This window comes from Ipomoea triloba, chromosome 16 (assembly GCF_003576645.1).
Source record: "Ipomoea triloba cultivar NCNSP0323 chromosome 16, ASM357664v1".
Classification (NCBI taxonomy): Eukaryota; Viridiplantae; Streptophyta; class Magnoliopsida; order Solanales; family Convolvulaceae; genus Ipomoea; species Ipomoea triloba.
The window spans coordinates 15,129,856-15,146,556 of NC_044931.1; positions in this window are offsets into that span (position 1 = coordinate 15,129,856).

The following is a 16,701-nucleotide window of genomic DNA, read 5'->3' on the forward strand; positions in this document are numbered from 1 at the left end:
AGGTGTCATGTTTGATACTACTATAGGGTGTTCTAGGCAATGCAACTAGGTTTCTATCAAGGGAGCCCTCGGCACCATCACCGATTGGCGTCACACTTCGGACACCCGACTCTTTAGTCGGATGGGGAATTTTAACAAACACTTGATCTACCACTTCTCCCCGGCCTCGTCATCCTGGACAAAGCGAGGGGATGTGGCCGATTAGGACTCGTATAGGCCCGATATCTCGCAACATAACTTTACTACCTAGCCTTGTCGTAAATAGAAGCAAATCAAGATAAACATCAACCACACAAGATATATGAACGGAGAAGATTTGCCAATCATTGCCTTGTAGTGGGAGTCTTTTGATCTCCTTGAGAGTTATGTATATTAGTGATTTTGTAGTTTTGACGTTTTGGTTTTAATAAAACGGAGAAGTAGTTCGCCGAGTGTCGTGTTCTCAAGGATGGCAATTAGAACCGAATCAAGCTGTGAGGTTTATGATGTTAAGAGACAAGATTTAAAAGATTCACTCAAAGCAAAAGGAATCATGGTGAAGAGGTTTGACAAAAGTAAAACAAAAGTATTCAATTAAAGAAAGAAAGGAGATGGATGTCCTATCTAGGTGTCATGTTTGATACTACTATAGGGTGTTCTAGGCAATGCAACTAGGTTTCTATCAAGGGAGCCCTCGGCACCATCACCGATTGGCGTCACACTTCGGACTCCCGGCTCCTCAGTCGGATGGGGAATTTTAACAAACACTTGATCTACCACTTCTCCCCGGCCTCGTCATCCTGGACAAAGCGAGGGGAGGTGGCCGATTAGGACTCGTATAGGCCCGATATCTCGCAACATAACTTTACTACCTAGCCTTGTCGTAAATAGAAGCAAATCAAGATAAACATCAACCACACAAGATATATGAACGGAGAAGATTTGCCAATCATTGCCTTGTAGTGGGAGTCTTTTCATCTCCTTGAGAGTTATGTATATTAGTGATTTTGTAGTTTTGACGTTTTGGTTTTAATAAAACGGAGAAGTAGTTCGTCGAGTGTCGTGTTCTCAAGGATGGCAAATTAGAACCGAATCAAGCGTGTGAGTTTTATGATGTTAAGAGACAAGAGTTACAAGATTCACTCAAAGCAAAAGGAATCATGGTGAAGAGGTTTGACAAAAGTAAAACAAAAGTAATCAATTAAAGAAAGAAAGGAGATGGATGTCCTATCTAGGTGTCATGTTTGATACTACTATAGGGTGTTCTAGGCAATGCAACTAGGTTTCTATCAAGGGAGCCCTCGGCACCATCACCGATTGGCGTCACACTTCGGACTCCCGGCTCCTCAGTCGGATGGGAATTTTAACAAACACTTGATCTACCACTTCTCCCGGGCCTCGTCATCCCGGACAAAGCGAGGGGATGTGGCCGATTAGGACTCGTATAGGCCCGATATCTCGCAACATAACTTTACTACCTAGCCTTGTCGTAAAAAGAAGCAAATCAAGATAAACATCAACCACACAAGATATATGAACGGAGAAGATTTGCCAATCATTGCCTTGTAGTGGGAGTCTTTTCATCTACTTGAGAGTTATGTATATTAGTGATTTTGTAGTTTTGACGTTTTGGTTTTAATGAAACGGAGAAGTAGTTCGTCGAGTGTCGTGTTCTCAAGGATGGCAAATTAGAACCGAATCAAGCGTGTGAGTTTTATGATGTTAAGAGACAAGAGTTACAAGATTCACTCAAAGCAAAAGAAATCATGGTGAAGAGGTTTGACAAAAGTAAAACAAAAGTAATCAATTAAAGAAAGAAAGGAGATGGATGTCCTATCTAGGTGTCATGTTTGATACTACTATAGGGTGTTCTAGGCAATGCAACTAGGTTTCTATCAAGGGAGCCCTCGGCACCATCACCGATTGGCGTCACACTTCGGACTCCCGGTTCCTCAGTCGGATGGGGAATTTTATCAAACACTTGATCTACCACTTCTCCCGGGCCTCGTCATCCTGGATTAAAGCGAGGGGATGTGGCCGATTACGACTCATATAGGCCCGATATCTCGCAACATAACTTTACTACCTAGCCTTGTCGTAAATAGAAGCAAATCAAGATAAACATCAACCACACAAGATATATGAACGGAGAAGATTTGCCAATCATTGCCTTGTAGTGGGAGTCTTTTGATCTCCTTGAGAGTTATGTATATTAGTGATTTTGTAGTTTTGACGTTTTGGTTTTTATAAAACGGAGAAGTAGTTCGCCGACTGTCGTGTTCTCAAGGATGGCAAATTAGAACCGAATCAAGCGTGTGAGGTTTATGATGTTAAGCGACAAGAGTTACAAGATTCACTCAAAGCAAAAGGAATCATGATGAAGAGGTTTGACAAAAGTAAAACAAAAGTAATCAATTAAAGAAAGAAAGGAGATGGATTATACTACTATAGGGTGTTCTAGGCAATGCAACTAGGTTTCTATCAAGGGAGCCCTCGGCATCATCACCGATTGGCGTCACACTTCGGACTCCCGGCTCCTCAGTCGGATGGGGAATTTTAACAAACACTTGATCTACCACTTCTCCCGGGCCTCGTCATCCCGGACAAAGCGAGGGGATGTGGCCGATTAGGACTCGTATAGGCCCGATATCTCGCAACATAACTTTACTACCTAGCCTTGTCGTAAATAGAAGCAAATCAAGATAAACATCAACCACACAAGATATATGAACGGAGAAGATTTGCCAATCATTGCCTTTCTGTGGGAGTCTTTTCATCTCCTTGAGAGTTATGTATATTAGTGATTTTGTAGTTTTGACGTTTTGGTTTTAATAAAACGGAGAAGTAGTTCGCCGAGTGTCGTGTTCTCAAGGATGGCAAATTAGAACCGAATCAAGCGTGTGAGTTTTATGATGTTAAGAGACAAGAGTTACAAGATTCACTCAAAGCAAAAGGAATCATGGTGAAGAGGTTTGACAAAAGTAAAACAAAAGTAATCAATTAAAGAAAGAAAGGAGATGGATGTCCTATCTAGGTGTCATGTTTGATACTACTATAGGGTGTTCTAGGCAATGCAACTAGGTTTCTATCAAGGGAGCCCTCGGCACCATCACCGATTGGCGTCACACTTCGGACTCCCGGTTCCTCAGTCGGATGGGGAATTCTAACAAACACTTGATCTAACACTTCTCCCGGGCCTCGTCATCCTGGATAAAGCGAGGGGATGTGGCCGATTACGACTCATATAGGCCCGATATCTCGCAACATAACTTTACTACCTAGCCTTGTCGTAAATAGAAGCAAATCAAGATAAACATCAACCACACAAGATATATGAACGGAGAAGATTTGCCAATCATTGCCTTGTAGTGGGAGTCTTTTGATCTCCTTGAGAGTTATGTATATTAGTGATTTTGTAGTTTTGACGTTTTGGTTTTAATAAAACGGAGAAGTAGTTCGCCGAGTGTCGTGTTCTCAAGGATGGCAAATTAGAACCGAATCAAGCGTGTGAGGTTTATGATGTTAAGAGACAAGAGTTACAAGATTCACTCAAAGCAAAAGGAATCATGGTGAAGAGGTTTGACAAAAGTAAAACAAAAGTAATCAATTAAAGAAAGAAAGGAGATGGATGTCCTATCTAGGTGTCATGTTTGATACTACTATAGGGTGTTCTAGGCAATGCAACTAGGTTTCTATCAAGGGAGCCCTCGGCACCATCACCGATTGGCGTCACACTTCGGACTCCCGGCTCCTCAGTCGGATGGGGCATTTTAACAAACACTTGATGTACCACTTCTCCCGGGCCTCGTCATCCTGGACAAAGCGAGGGGAGGTGGCCGATTAGGACTCGTATAGGCCCGATATCTCGCAACATAACTTTACTACCTAGCCTTGTCGTAAAAAGAAGCAAATCAAGATAAACATCAACCACACAAGATATATGAACGGAGAAGATTTGCCAATCATTGCCTTGTAGTGGGAGTCTTTTGATCTCCTTGAGAGTTATGTATATTAGTGATTTTGTAGTTTTGACGTTTTGGTTTTAATAAAACGGAGAAGTAGTTCGCCGAGTGTCGTGTTCTCAAGGATGGCAAATTAGAACCGAATCAAGCGTGTGAGTTTTATGATGTTAAGAGACAAGAGTTACAAGATTCACTCAAAGCAAAAGGAATCATGGTGAAGAGGTTTGACAAAAGTAAAACAAAAGTATTCAATTAAAGAAAGAAAGGAGATGGATGTCCTATCTAGGTGTCATGTTTGATACTACTATAGGGTGTTCTAGGCAATGCAACTAGGTTTCTATCAAGGGAGCCCTCGGCACCATCACCGATTGGCGTCACACTTCGGACTCCCGGCTCCTCAGTCGGATGGGGAATTTTAACAAACACTTGATCTACCACTTCTCCCGGGCCTCGTCATCCTGGACAAAGCGAGGGATGTGGACGATTAGGACTCGTATAGGCCCGATATCTCCCAACATAACTTTACTACCTAGCCTTGTCGTAAATAGAAGCAAATCAAGATAAACATCAACCACACAAGATATATGAACGGAGAAGATTTGCCAATCATTGCCTTGTAGTGGGAGTCTTTTGATCTCCTTGAGAGTTATGTATATTAGTGATTTTGTAGTTTTGACGTTTTGGTTTTAATAAAACGGAGAAGTAGTTCGCCGAGTGTCGTGTTCTCAAGGTTGGCAAATTAGAACCGATTCAAGCGTGTGAGTTTTATGATGTTAAGAGACAAGAGTTACAAGATTCACTCAAAGCAAAAGGAATCATGATGAAGAGGTTTGACAAAAGTAAAACAAAAGTAATCAATTAAAGAAAGAAAGGAGATGGATGTCCTATCTAGGTGTCATGTTTGATACTACAATAGGGTGTTCTAGGCAATGTAACTAGGTTTCTATCAAGGGAGCCCTCGGCACCATCACCGATTGGCGTCACACTTCGGACTCCCGGCTCCTCAGTCGAATGGGGCATTTTAACAAACACTTGATCTACCACTTCTCCCGGCCTCGTCATCCTGGACAATGCGAGGGGGGATGTGGCCGATTAGGACTCGTATAGGCCCGATATCTCGCAACATAACTTTACTACCTAGCCTTGTCGTAAATAGAAGCAAATCAAGATAAACATCAACCACACAAGATATATGAACGGAGAAGATTTGCCAATCATTGCCTTGTAGTGGGAGTCTTTTCATCTCCTTGAGAGTTGTGTATATTAGTGATTTTGTAGTTTTGACGTTTTGGTTTTAATAAAACGGAGAAGTAGTTCGCCGAGTGTCGTGTTCTCAAAGATGGCAAATTAGAACCGATTCAAGCGTGTGAGTTTTATGATGTTAAGAGACAAGAGTTACAAGATTCACTCAAAGCAAAAGGAATCATGGTGAAGAGGTTTGACAAAAGTAAAACAAAAGTAATCAATTAAAGAAAGAAAGGAGATGGATGTCCTATCTAGGTGTCATGTTTGATACTACTATAGGGTGTTCTAGGCAATGTAACTAGGTTTCTATCAAGGGAGCCCTCGGCACCATCACCGATTGGCGTCACACTTCGGACTCCTGGCTCCTCAGTCGGATGGGAATTTTAACAAACACTTGATCTACCACTTCTCCCGGGCCTCGTCATCCCGGACAAAGCGAGGGGATGTGGCCGATTAGGACTCGTATAGGCCCGATATCTCGCAACATAACTTACTACCTAGCCTTGTCGTAAATAGAAGCAAATCAAGATAAACATCAACCACACAAGATATTTGAACGGAGAAGATTTGCCAATCAATGCCTTGTAGTGGGAGTCTTTTGATCTCCTTGAGAGGTATGGATATTAGTGAGGTTGTAGTTTTGACGTTTTGGTTTTTATAAAACGGAGAAGTAGTTCGCCGAGTGTCGTGTTCTCAAGGATGACAAATTAGAACCGAATCAAGCGTGTGAGGTTTATGATGTTAAGCGACAAGAGTTACAAGATTCACTCAAAGCAAAAGGAATCATGATGAAGAGGTTTGACAAAAGTAAAACAAGAGTAATCAATTAAAGAAAGAAAGGAGATGGATTATACTACTATAGGGTGTTCTAGGCAATGTAACTAGGTTTCTATCAAGGGAGCCCTCGGCACCATCACCGATTGGCGTCACACTTCGGACTCCCGGCTCCTCAGTCGAATGGGGCATTTTAACAAACACTTGATCTACCACTTCTCCCGGGCCTCGTCATCCTGGACAAAGCGAGGGGAGGTGGCCGATTAGGACTCGTATAGGCCCGATATCTCGCAACATAACTATACTACCTAGCCTTGTCGTAAATAGAAGCAAAGCAAGATAAACATCAACCACACAAGATATTTGAACGGAGAAGATTTGCCAATCAATGCCTTGTAGTGGGAGTCTTTTGATCTCCTTGAGAGGTATGGATATTAGTGAGGTTGTAGTTTTGACGTTTTGGTTTTTATAAAACGGAGAAGTAGTTCGCCGAGTGTCGTGTTCTCAAGGATGACAAATTAGAACCGAATCAAGCGTGTGAGGTTTATGATGTTAAGCGACAAGAGTTACAAGATTCACTCAAAGCAAAAGGAATCATGATGAAGAGGTTTGACAAAAGTAAAACAAGAGTAATCAATTAAAGAAAGAAAGGAGATGGATTATTCTACTATAGGGTGTTCTAGGCAATGCAACTAGGTTTCTATCAAGGGAGCCCTCGGCACCATCACCGATTGGCGTCACACTTCGGACTCCCGGCTCCTCAGTCGAATGGGGCATTTTAACAAACACTTGATCTACCACTTCTCCCGGCCTCGTCATCCTGGACAAAGCGAGGGGAGGTGGCCGATTAGGACTCGTATAGGCCCGATATCTCGCAACATAACTATACTACCTAGCCTTGTCGTAAATAGAAGCAAAGCAAGATAAACATCAACCACACAAGATATTTGAACGGAGAAGATTTGCCAATCATTGCCTTGTAGTGGGAGTCTTTTGATCTCCTTGAGAGTTATGTATATTAGTGATTTTGTAGTTTTGACGTTTTTGTTTTAATAAAACGGAGAAGTAGTTCGCCGAGTGTCGTGTTCTCAAGGATGGCAAATTAGAACCGATTCAAGCGTGTGAGTTTTATGATGTTAAGAGACAAGAGTTACAAGATTCACTCAAAGCAAAAGGAATCATGATGAAGAGGTTTGACAAAAGTAAAACAAAAGTAATCAATTAAAGAAAGAAAGGAGATGGATGTCCTATCTAGGTGTCATGTTTGATACTACAATAGGGTGTTCTAGGCAATGTAACTAGGTTTCTATCAAGGGAGCCCTCGGCACCATCACCGATTGGCGTCACACTTCGGACTCCCGGCTCCTCAGTCGAATGGGGCATTTTAACAAACACTTGATCTACCACTTCTCCCGGCCTCGTCATCCTGGACAAAGCGTGGGGGGATGTGGCCGATTAGGACTCGTATAGGCCCGATATCTCGCAACATAACTTTACTACCTAGCCTTGTCGTAAATAGAAGCAAATCAAGATAAACATCAACCACACAAGATATATGAACGGAGAAGATTTGCCAATCATTGCCTTGTAGTGGGAGTCTTTTGATCTCCTTGAGAGTTATGTATATTAGTGATTTTGTAGTTTTGACGTTTTGGTTTTAATAAAACGGAGAAGTAGTTCGCCGAGTGTCGTGTTCTCAAGGATGGCAAATTAGAACCGAATCAAGCGTGTGAGTTTTATGATGTTAAGAGACAAGAGTTACAAGATTCACTCAAAGCAAAAGGAATCATGATGAAGAGGTTTGACAAAAGTAAAACAAAAGTAATCAATTAAAGAAAGAAAGGAGATGGATGTCCTATCTAGGTGTCATGTTTGATACTACTATAGGGTGTTCTAGGCAATGTAACTAGGTTTCTATCAAGGGAGCCCTCGGCACCATCACCGATTGGCGTCACACTTCGGACTCCCGGCTCCTCAGTCGGATGGGAATTTTAACAAACACTTGATCTACCACTTCTCCCGGGCCTCGTCATCCCGGACAAAGCGAGGGGATGTGGCCGATTAGGACTCGTATAGGCCCGATATCTCGCAACATAACTTTACTACCTAGCCTTGTCGTAAATAGAAGCAAATCAAGATAAACATCAACCACACAAGATATATGAACGGAGAAGATTTGCCAATCATTGCCTTGTAGTGGGAGTCTTTTGATCTCCTTGAGAGTTATGTATATTAGTGATTTTGTAGTTTTGACGTTTTGGTTTTAATAAAACGGAGAAGTAGTTCGCCGAGTGTCGTGTTCTCAAGGATGGCAAATTAGAACCGAATCAAGCGTGTGAGTTTTATGATGTTAAGAGACAAGAGTTACAAGATTCACTCAAAGCAAAAGAAATCATGGTGAAGAGGTTTGACAAAAGTAAAACAAAAGTAATCAATTAAAGAAAGAAAGGAGATGGATGTCCTATCTAGGTGTCATGTTTGATACTACTATAGGGTGTTCTAGGCAATGCAACTAGGTTTCTATCAAGGGAGCCCTTGTCACCATCACCGATTGGCGTCACACTTCGGACTCCCGGCTCCTCAGTCGGATGGGGAATTTTAACAAACACTTGATCTACCACTTCTCCCGGGCCTCGTCATCCCGGACAAAGCGAGGGGATGTGGCCGATTAGGACTCGTATAGGCCCGATATCTCGCAACATAACTTTACTACCTAGCCTTGTCGTAAATAGAAGCAAATCAAGATAAACATCAACCACACAAGATATATGAACGGAGAAGATTTGCCAATCATTGCCTTGTAGTGGGAGTCTTTTGATCTCCTTGAGAGTTATGTATATTAGTGATTTTGTAGTTTTGACGTTTTGGTTTTAATAAAACGGAGAAGTAGTTCGCCGAGTGTCGTGTTCTCAAGGATGGCAAATTAGAACCGAATCAAGCGTGTGAGTTTTATGATGTTAAGAGACAAGAGTTACAAGATTCACTCAAAGCAAAAGGAATCATGGTGAAGAGGTTTGACAAAAGTAAAACAAAAGTAATCAATTAAAGAAAGAAAGGAGATGGATGTCCTATCTAGGTGTCATGTTTGATACTACTATAGGGTGTTCTAGGCAATGCAACTAGGTTTCTATCAAGGGAGCCCTCGGCACCATCACCGATTGGCGTCACACTTCGGACTCCCGGCTCCTCAGTCGGATGGGGAATTTTAACAAACACTTGATCTACCACTTCTCCCGGGCCTCGTGATCCCGGACAAAGCGAGGGGATGTGGCCGATTAGGACTCGTATAGGCCCGATATCTCGCAACATAACTTTACTACCTAGCCTTATCGTAAATAGAAGCAAATCAAGATAAACATCAACCACACAAGATATATGAACGAAGAAGATTTGCCAATCATTGCCTTGTAGTGGGAGTCTTTTCATCTACTTGAGAGTTATGTATATTAGTGATTTTGTAGTTTTGACGTTTTGGTTTTTATAAAACGGAGAAGTAGTTCGCCGACTGTCGTGTTCTCAAGGATGGCAAATTAGAACCGAATCAAGCGTGTGAGTTTTATGATGTTAAGCGACAAGAGTTACAAGATTCACTCAAAGCAAAAGAAATCATGGTGAAGAGGTTTGACAAAAGTAAAACAAAAGTAATCAATTAAAGAAAGAAAGGAGATGGATGTCCTATCTAGGTGTCATGTTTGATACTACTATAGGGTGTTCTAGGCAATGTAACTAGGTTTCTATCAAGGGAGCCCTCGGCACCATCACCGATTGGCGTCACACTTCGGACTCCCGGCTCCTCAGTCGGATGAGAATTTTAACAAACACTTGATCTACCACTTCTCCCGGGCCTCGTCATCCCGGACAAAGCGAGGGGATGTGGCCGATTAGGACTCGTATAGGCCCGATATCTCGCAACATAACTTTACTACCTAGCCTTGTCGTAAATAGAAGCAAATCAAGATAAACATCAACCACACAAGATATATGAACGGAGAAGATTTGCCAATCATTGCCTTGTAGTGGGAGTCTTTTGATCTCCTTGAGAGTTATGTATATTAGTGATTTTGTAGTTTTGACGTTTTGGTTTTAATAAAACGGAGAAGTAGTTCGCCGAGTGTCGTGTTCTCAAGGATGGCAAATTAGAACCGAATCAAGCGTGTGAGTTTTATGATGTTAAGCGACAAGAGTTACAAGATTCACTCAAAGCAAAAGAAATCATGGTGAAGAGGTTTGACAAAAGTAAAACAAAAGTAATCAATTAAAGAAAGAAAGGAGATGGATTATACTACTATAGGGTGTTCTAGGCAATGCAACTAGGTTTCTATCAAGGGAGCCCTTGGCACCATCACCGATTGGCGTCACACTTCTGACTCCCGGCTCCTCACTCGGATGGGGAATTTTAACAAACCCTTGATCTACCACTTCTCCCGGGCCTCGTCATCCCGGACAAAGCGAGGGGATGTGGCCGATTAGGACTCGTATAGGCCCGATATCTCGCAACATAACTTTACTACCTAGCCTTGTCGTAAATAGACGCAAATCAAGATAAACATCAACCACCCAAGATATATGAACGGAGAAGATTTGCCAATCATTGCCTTGTAGTGGGAGTCTTTTGATCTCCTTGAGAGTTATGTATAATAGTGATTTTGTAGTTTTGAAGTTTTGGTTTTAATAAAACGGAGAAGTAGTTCGCCGAGTGTCATGTTCTCAAGGATGGCAAATTAGAACCAATTCAAGCGTGTGAGTTTTATGATGTTAAGAGACAAGAGTTACAAGATTCACTCAAAGCAAAAGGAATCATGATGAAGAGGTTTGACAAAAGTAAAACAAAAGTAATCAATTAAAGAAAGAAAGGAGATGGATGTCCTATCTAGGTGTCATGTTTGATACTACTATAGGGTGTTCTAGGCAATGCAACTAGGTTTCTATCAAGGGAGCCCTCGGCACCATCACCGATTGGCGTCACACTTCGGACTCCCGGCTCCTCAGTCGGATGGGGAATTTTAACAAACACTTGATCTACCACTTCTCCCGGGCCTCGTCATCCTGGACAAAGCGAGGGGATGTGGCCGATTAGGACTCGTATAGGCCCGATATCTCGCAACATAACTTTACTACCTAGCCTTGTCGTAAATAGAAGCAAATCAAGATAAACATCAACCACACAAGATATATGAACGGAGAAGATTTGCCAATCATTGCCTTGTAGTGGGAGTCTTTTGATCTCCTTGAGAGTTATGTATATTAGTGATTTTGTAGTTTTGACGTTTTGGTTTTAATAAAACGGAGAAGTAGTTCGCCGAGTGTCGTGTTCTCAAGGATGGCAAATTAGAACCGATTCAAGCGTGTGAGTTTTATGATGTTAAGAGACAAGAGTTACAAGATTCACTCAAAGCAAAAGAAATCATGATGAAGAGGTTTGACAAAAGTAAAACAAAAGTAATCAATTAAAGAAAGAAAGGAGATGGATGTCCTATCTAGGTGTCATGTTTGATACTACTATAGGGTGTTCTAGGCAATGCAACTAGGTTTCTATCAAGGGAGCCCTCGGCACCATCACCGATTGGCGTCACACTTCGGACTCCCGGCTCCTCAGTCGGATGGGGAATTTTAACAAACACTTGATCTACCACTTCTCCCGGGCCTCGTCATCCCGGACAAAGCGAGGGGATGTGGCCGATTAGGACTCGTATAGGCCCGATATCTCGCAACATAACTTTACTACCTAGCCTTGTCGTAAATAGAAGCAAATCAAGATAAACATCAACCACACAAGATATATGAACGGAGAAGATTTGCCAATCATTGCCTTGTAGTGGGAGTCTTTTGATCTCCTTGAGAGTTATGTATATTAGTGATTTTGTAGTTTTGACGTTTTGGTTTTAATAAAACGGAGAAGTAGTTCGCCGAGTGTCGTGTTCTCAAGGATGGCAAATTAGAACCGAATCAAGCGTGTGAGTTTTATGATGTTAAGAGACAAGAGTTACAAGATTCACTCAAAGCAAAAGAAATCATGGTGAAGAGGTTTGACAAAAGTAAAACAAAAGTAATCAATTAAAGAAAGAAAGGAGATGGATGTCCTATCTAGGTGTCATGTTTGATACTACTATAGGGTGTTCTAGGCAATGCAACTAGGTTTCTATCAAGGGAGCCCTCGGCACCATCACCGATTGGCGTCACACTTCGGACTCCCGGCTCCTCAGTCGGATGGGGAATTTTAACAAACACTTGATCTACCACTTCTCCCGGGCCTCGTCATCCCGGACAAAGCGAGGGGATGTGGCCGATTAGGACTCGTATAGGCCCGATATCTCGCAACATAACTTTACTACCTAGCCTTGTCGTAAATAGAAGCAAATCAAGATAAACATCAACCACACAAGATATATGAACGGAGAAGATTTGCCAATCATTGCCTTGTAGTGGGAGTCTTTTGATCTCCTTGAGAGTTATGTATATTAGTGATTTTGTAGTTTTGACGTTTTGGTTTTAATAAAACGGAGAAGTAGTTCGCCGAGTGTCGTGTTCTCAAGGATGGCAAATTAGAACCGAATCAAGCGTGTGAGTTTTATGATGTTAAGAGACAAGAGTTACAAGATTCACTCAAAGCAAAAGAAATCATGGTGAAGAGGTTTGACAAAAGTAAAACAAAAGTAATCAATTAAAGAAAGAAAGGAGATGGATGTCCTATCTAGGTGTCATGTTTGATACTACTATAGGGTGTTCTAGGCAATGCAACTAGGTTTCTATCAAGGGAGCCCTCGGCACCATCACCGATTGGCGTCACACTTCGGACTCCCGGCTCCTCAGTCGGATGGGGAATTTTAACAAACACTTGATCTACCACTTCTCCCGGGCCTCGTCATCCCGGACAAAGCGAGGGGATGTGGCCGATTAGGACTCGTATAGGCCCGATATCTCGCAACATAACTTTACTACCTAGCCTTGTCGTAAATAGAAGCAAATCAAGATAAACATCAACCACACAAGATATATGAACGGAGAAGATTTGCCAATCATTGCCTTGTAGTGGGAGTCTTTTGATCTCCTTGAGAGTTATGTATATTAGTGATTTTGTAGTTTTGACGTTTTGGTTTTAATAAAACGGAGAAGTAGTTCGCCGAGTGTCGTGTTCTCAAGGATGGCAAATTAGAACCGAATCAAGCGTGTGAGTTTTATGATGTTAAGAGACAAGAGTTACAAGATTCACTCAAAGCAAAAGAAATCATGGTGAAGAGGTTTGACAAAAGTAAAACAAAAGTAATCAATTAAAGAAAGAAAGGAGATGGATGTCCTATCTAGGTGTCATGTTTGATACTACTATAGGGTGTTCTAGGCAATGCAACTAGGTTTCTATCAAGGGAGCCCTCGGCACCATCACCGATTGGCGTCACACTTCGGACTCCCGGCTCCTCAGTCGGATGGGGCATTTTAACAAACACTTGATCTACCACTTCTCCCGGGCCTCGTCATCCTGGACAAAGCGAGGGGAGGTGGCCGATTAGGACTATTATATGCCCGATATCTCGCAACATAACTTTACTACCTAGCCTTGTCGTAAATAGAAGCAAATCAAGATAAACATCAACCACACAAGATATATGAACGGAGAAGATTTGCCAATCATTGCCTTGTAGTGGGAGTCTTTTGATCTCCTTGAGAGTTATGTATATTAGTGATTTTGTAGTTTTGACGTTTTGGTTTTAATAAAACGGAGAAGTAGTTCGCCGAGTGTCGTGTTCTCAAGGATGGCAAATTAGAACCGAATCAAGCGTGTGAGTTTTATGATGTTAAGAGACAAGAGTTACAAGATTCACTCAAAGCAAAAGAAATCATGGTGAAGAGGTTTGACAAAAGTAAAACAAAAGTAATCAATTAAAGAAAGAAAGGAGATGGATGTCCTATCTAGGTGTCATGTTTGATACTACTATAGGGTGTTCTAGGCAATGCAACTAGGTTTCTATCAAGGGAGCCCTCGGCACCATCACCGATTGGCGTCACACTTCGGACTCCCGGCTCCTCAGTCGGATGGGGAATTTTAACAAACACTTGATCTACCACTTCTCCCGGGCCTCGTCATCCCGGACAAAGCGAGGGGATGTGGCCGATTAGGACTCGTATAGGCCCGATATCTCGCAACATAACTTTACTACCTAGCCTTGTCGTAAATAGAAGCAAATCAAGATAAACATCAACCACACAAGATATATGAACGGAGAAGATTTGCCAATCATTGCCTTGTAGTGGGAGTCTTTTGATCTCCTTGAGAGTTATGTATATTAGTGATTTTGTAGTTTTGACGTTTTGGTTTTAATAAAACGGAGAAGTAGTTCGCCGAGTGTCGTGTTCTCAAGGATGGCAAATTAGAACCGAATCAAGCGTGTGAGTTTTATGATGTTAAGAGACAAGAGTTACAAGATTCACTCAAAGCAAAAGAAATCATGGTGAAGAGGTTTGACAAAAGTAAAACAAAAGTAATCAATTAAAGAAAGAAAGGAGATGGATGTCCTATCTAGGTGTCATGTTTGATACTACTATAGGGTGTTCTAGGCAATGCAACTAGGTTTCTATCAAGGGAGCCCTCGGCACCATCACCGATTGGCGTCACACTTCGGACTCCCGGCTCCTCAGTCGGATGGGGAATTTTAACAAACACTTGATCTACCACTTCTCCCGGGCCTCGTCATCCCGGACAAAGCGAGGGGATGTGGCCGATTAGGACTCGTATAGGCCCGATATCTCGCAACATAACTTTACTACCTAGCCTTGTCGTAAATAGAAGCAAATCAAGATAAACATCAACCACACAAGATATATGAACGGAGAAGATTTGCCAATCATTGCCTTGTAGTGGGAGTCTTTTGATCTCCTTGAGAGTTATGTATAATAGTGATTTTGTAGTTTTGACGTTTTGGTTTTAATAAAACGGAGAAGTAGTTCGCCGAGTGTCGTGTTCTCAAGGATGGCAAATTAGAACCGAATCAAGCGTGTGAGTTTTATGATGTTAAGAGACAAGAGTTACAAGATTCACTCAAAGCAAAAGAAATCATGGTGAAGAGGTTTGACAAAAGTAAAACAAAAGTAATCAATTAAAGAAAGAAAGGAGATGGATGTCCTATCTAGGTGTCATGTTTGATACTACTATAGGGTGTTCTAGGCAATGCAACTAGGTTTCTATCAAGGGAGCCCTCGGCACCATCACCGATTGGCGTCACACTTCGGACTCCCGGCTCCTCAGTCGGATGGGGAATTTTAACAAACACTTGATCTACCACTTCTCCCGGGCCTCGTCATCCCGGACAAAGCGAGGGGATGTGGCCGATTAGGACTCGTATAGGCCCGATATCTCGCAACATAACTTTACTACCTAGCCTTGTCGTAAATAGAAGCAAATCAAGATAAACATCAACCACACAAGATATATGAACGGAGAAGATTTGCCAATCATTGCCTTGTAGTGGGAGTCTTTTGATCTCCTTGAGAGTTATGTATATTAGTGATTTTGTAGTTTTGACGTTTTGGTTTTAATAAAACGGAGAAGTAGTTCGCCGAGTGTCGTGTTCTCAAGGATGGCAAATTAGAACCGATTCAAGCGTGTGAGTTTTATGATGTTAAGAGACAAGAGTTACAAGATTCACTCAAAGCAAAAGGAATCATGGTGAAGAGGTTTGACAAAAGTAAAACAAAAGTAATCAATTAAAGAAAGAAAGGAGATGGATGTCCTATCTAGGTGTCATGTTTGATACTACTATAGGGTGTTCTAGGCAATGCAACTAGGTTTCTATCAAGGGAGCCCTCGGCACCATCACCGATTGGCGTCACACTTCGGACTCCCGGCTCCTCAGTCGGATGGGGAATTTTAACAAACACTTGATCTACCACTTCTCCCGGGCCTCGTCATCCCGGACAAAGCGAGGGGATGTGGCCGATTAGGACTCGTATAGGCCCGATATCTCGCAACATAACTTTACTACCTAGCCTTGTCGTAAATAGAAGCAAATCAAGATAAACATCAACCACACAAGATATATGAACGGAGAAGATTTGCCAATCATTGCCTTGTAGTGGGAGTATTTTGATCTCCTTGAGAGTTATGTATATTAATGATTTTGTAGTTTTGACGTTTTGGTTTTAATAAAACGGAGAAGTAGTTCGCCGAGTGTCGTGTTCTCAAGGATAGCAAATTAGAACCGATTCAAGCGTGTGAGTTTTACGATGTTAAGAGACAAGAGTTACAAGATTCACTCAAAGAAAAAGGAATCATGGTGAAGAGGTTTGACAAAAGTAAAACAAAAGTAATCAATTNACTTCTCCCGGGCCTCGTCATCCCGGACAAAGCGAGGGGATGTGGCCGATTAGGACTCGTATAGGCCCGATATCTCGCAACATAACTTTACTACCTAGCCTTGTCGTAAATAGAAGCAAATCAAGATAAACATCAACCACACAAGATATATGAACGGAGAAGATTTGCCAATCATTGCCTTGTAGTGGGAGTCTTTTGATCTCCTTGAGAGTTATGTATATTAGTGATTTTGTAGTTTTGACGTTTTGGTTTTATAAAACAGAGAAATAGTTCGCCAAGTGTCGTGTTCTATAGGATGGCAAATTAGAACCGATTCAAGCGTGTGAGTTTTATGATGCTAAGCGACAAGAGTTACAAGATTCACTCAAAGCAAAAGAAATCATGGTGAAGAGGTTTGACAAAAGTAAAACAAAAGTAATCAATTAAAGAAAGAAA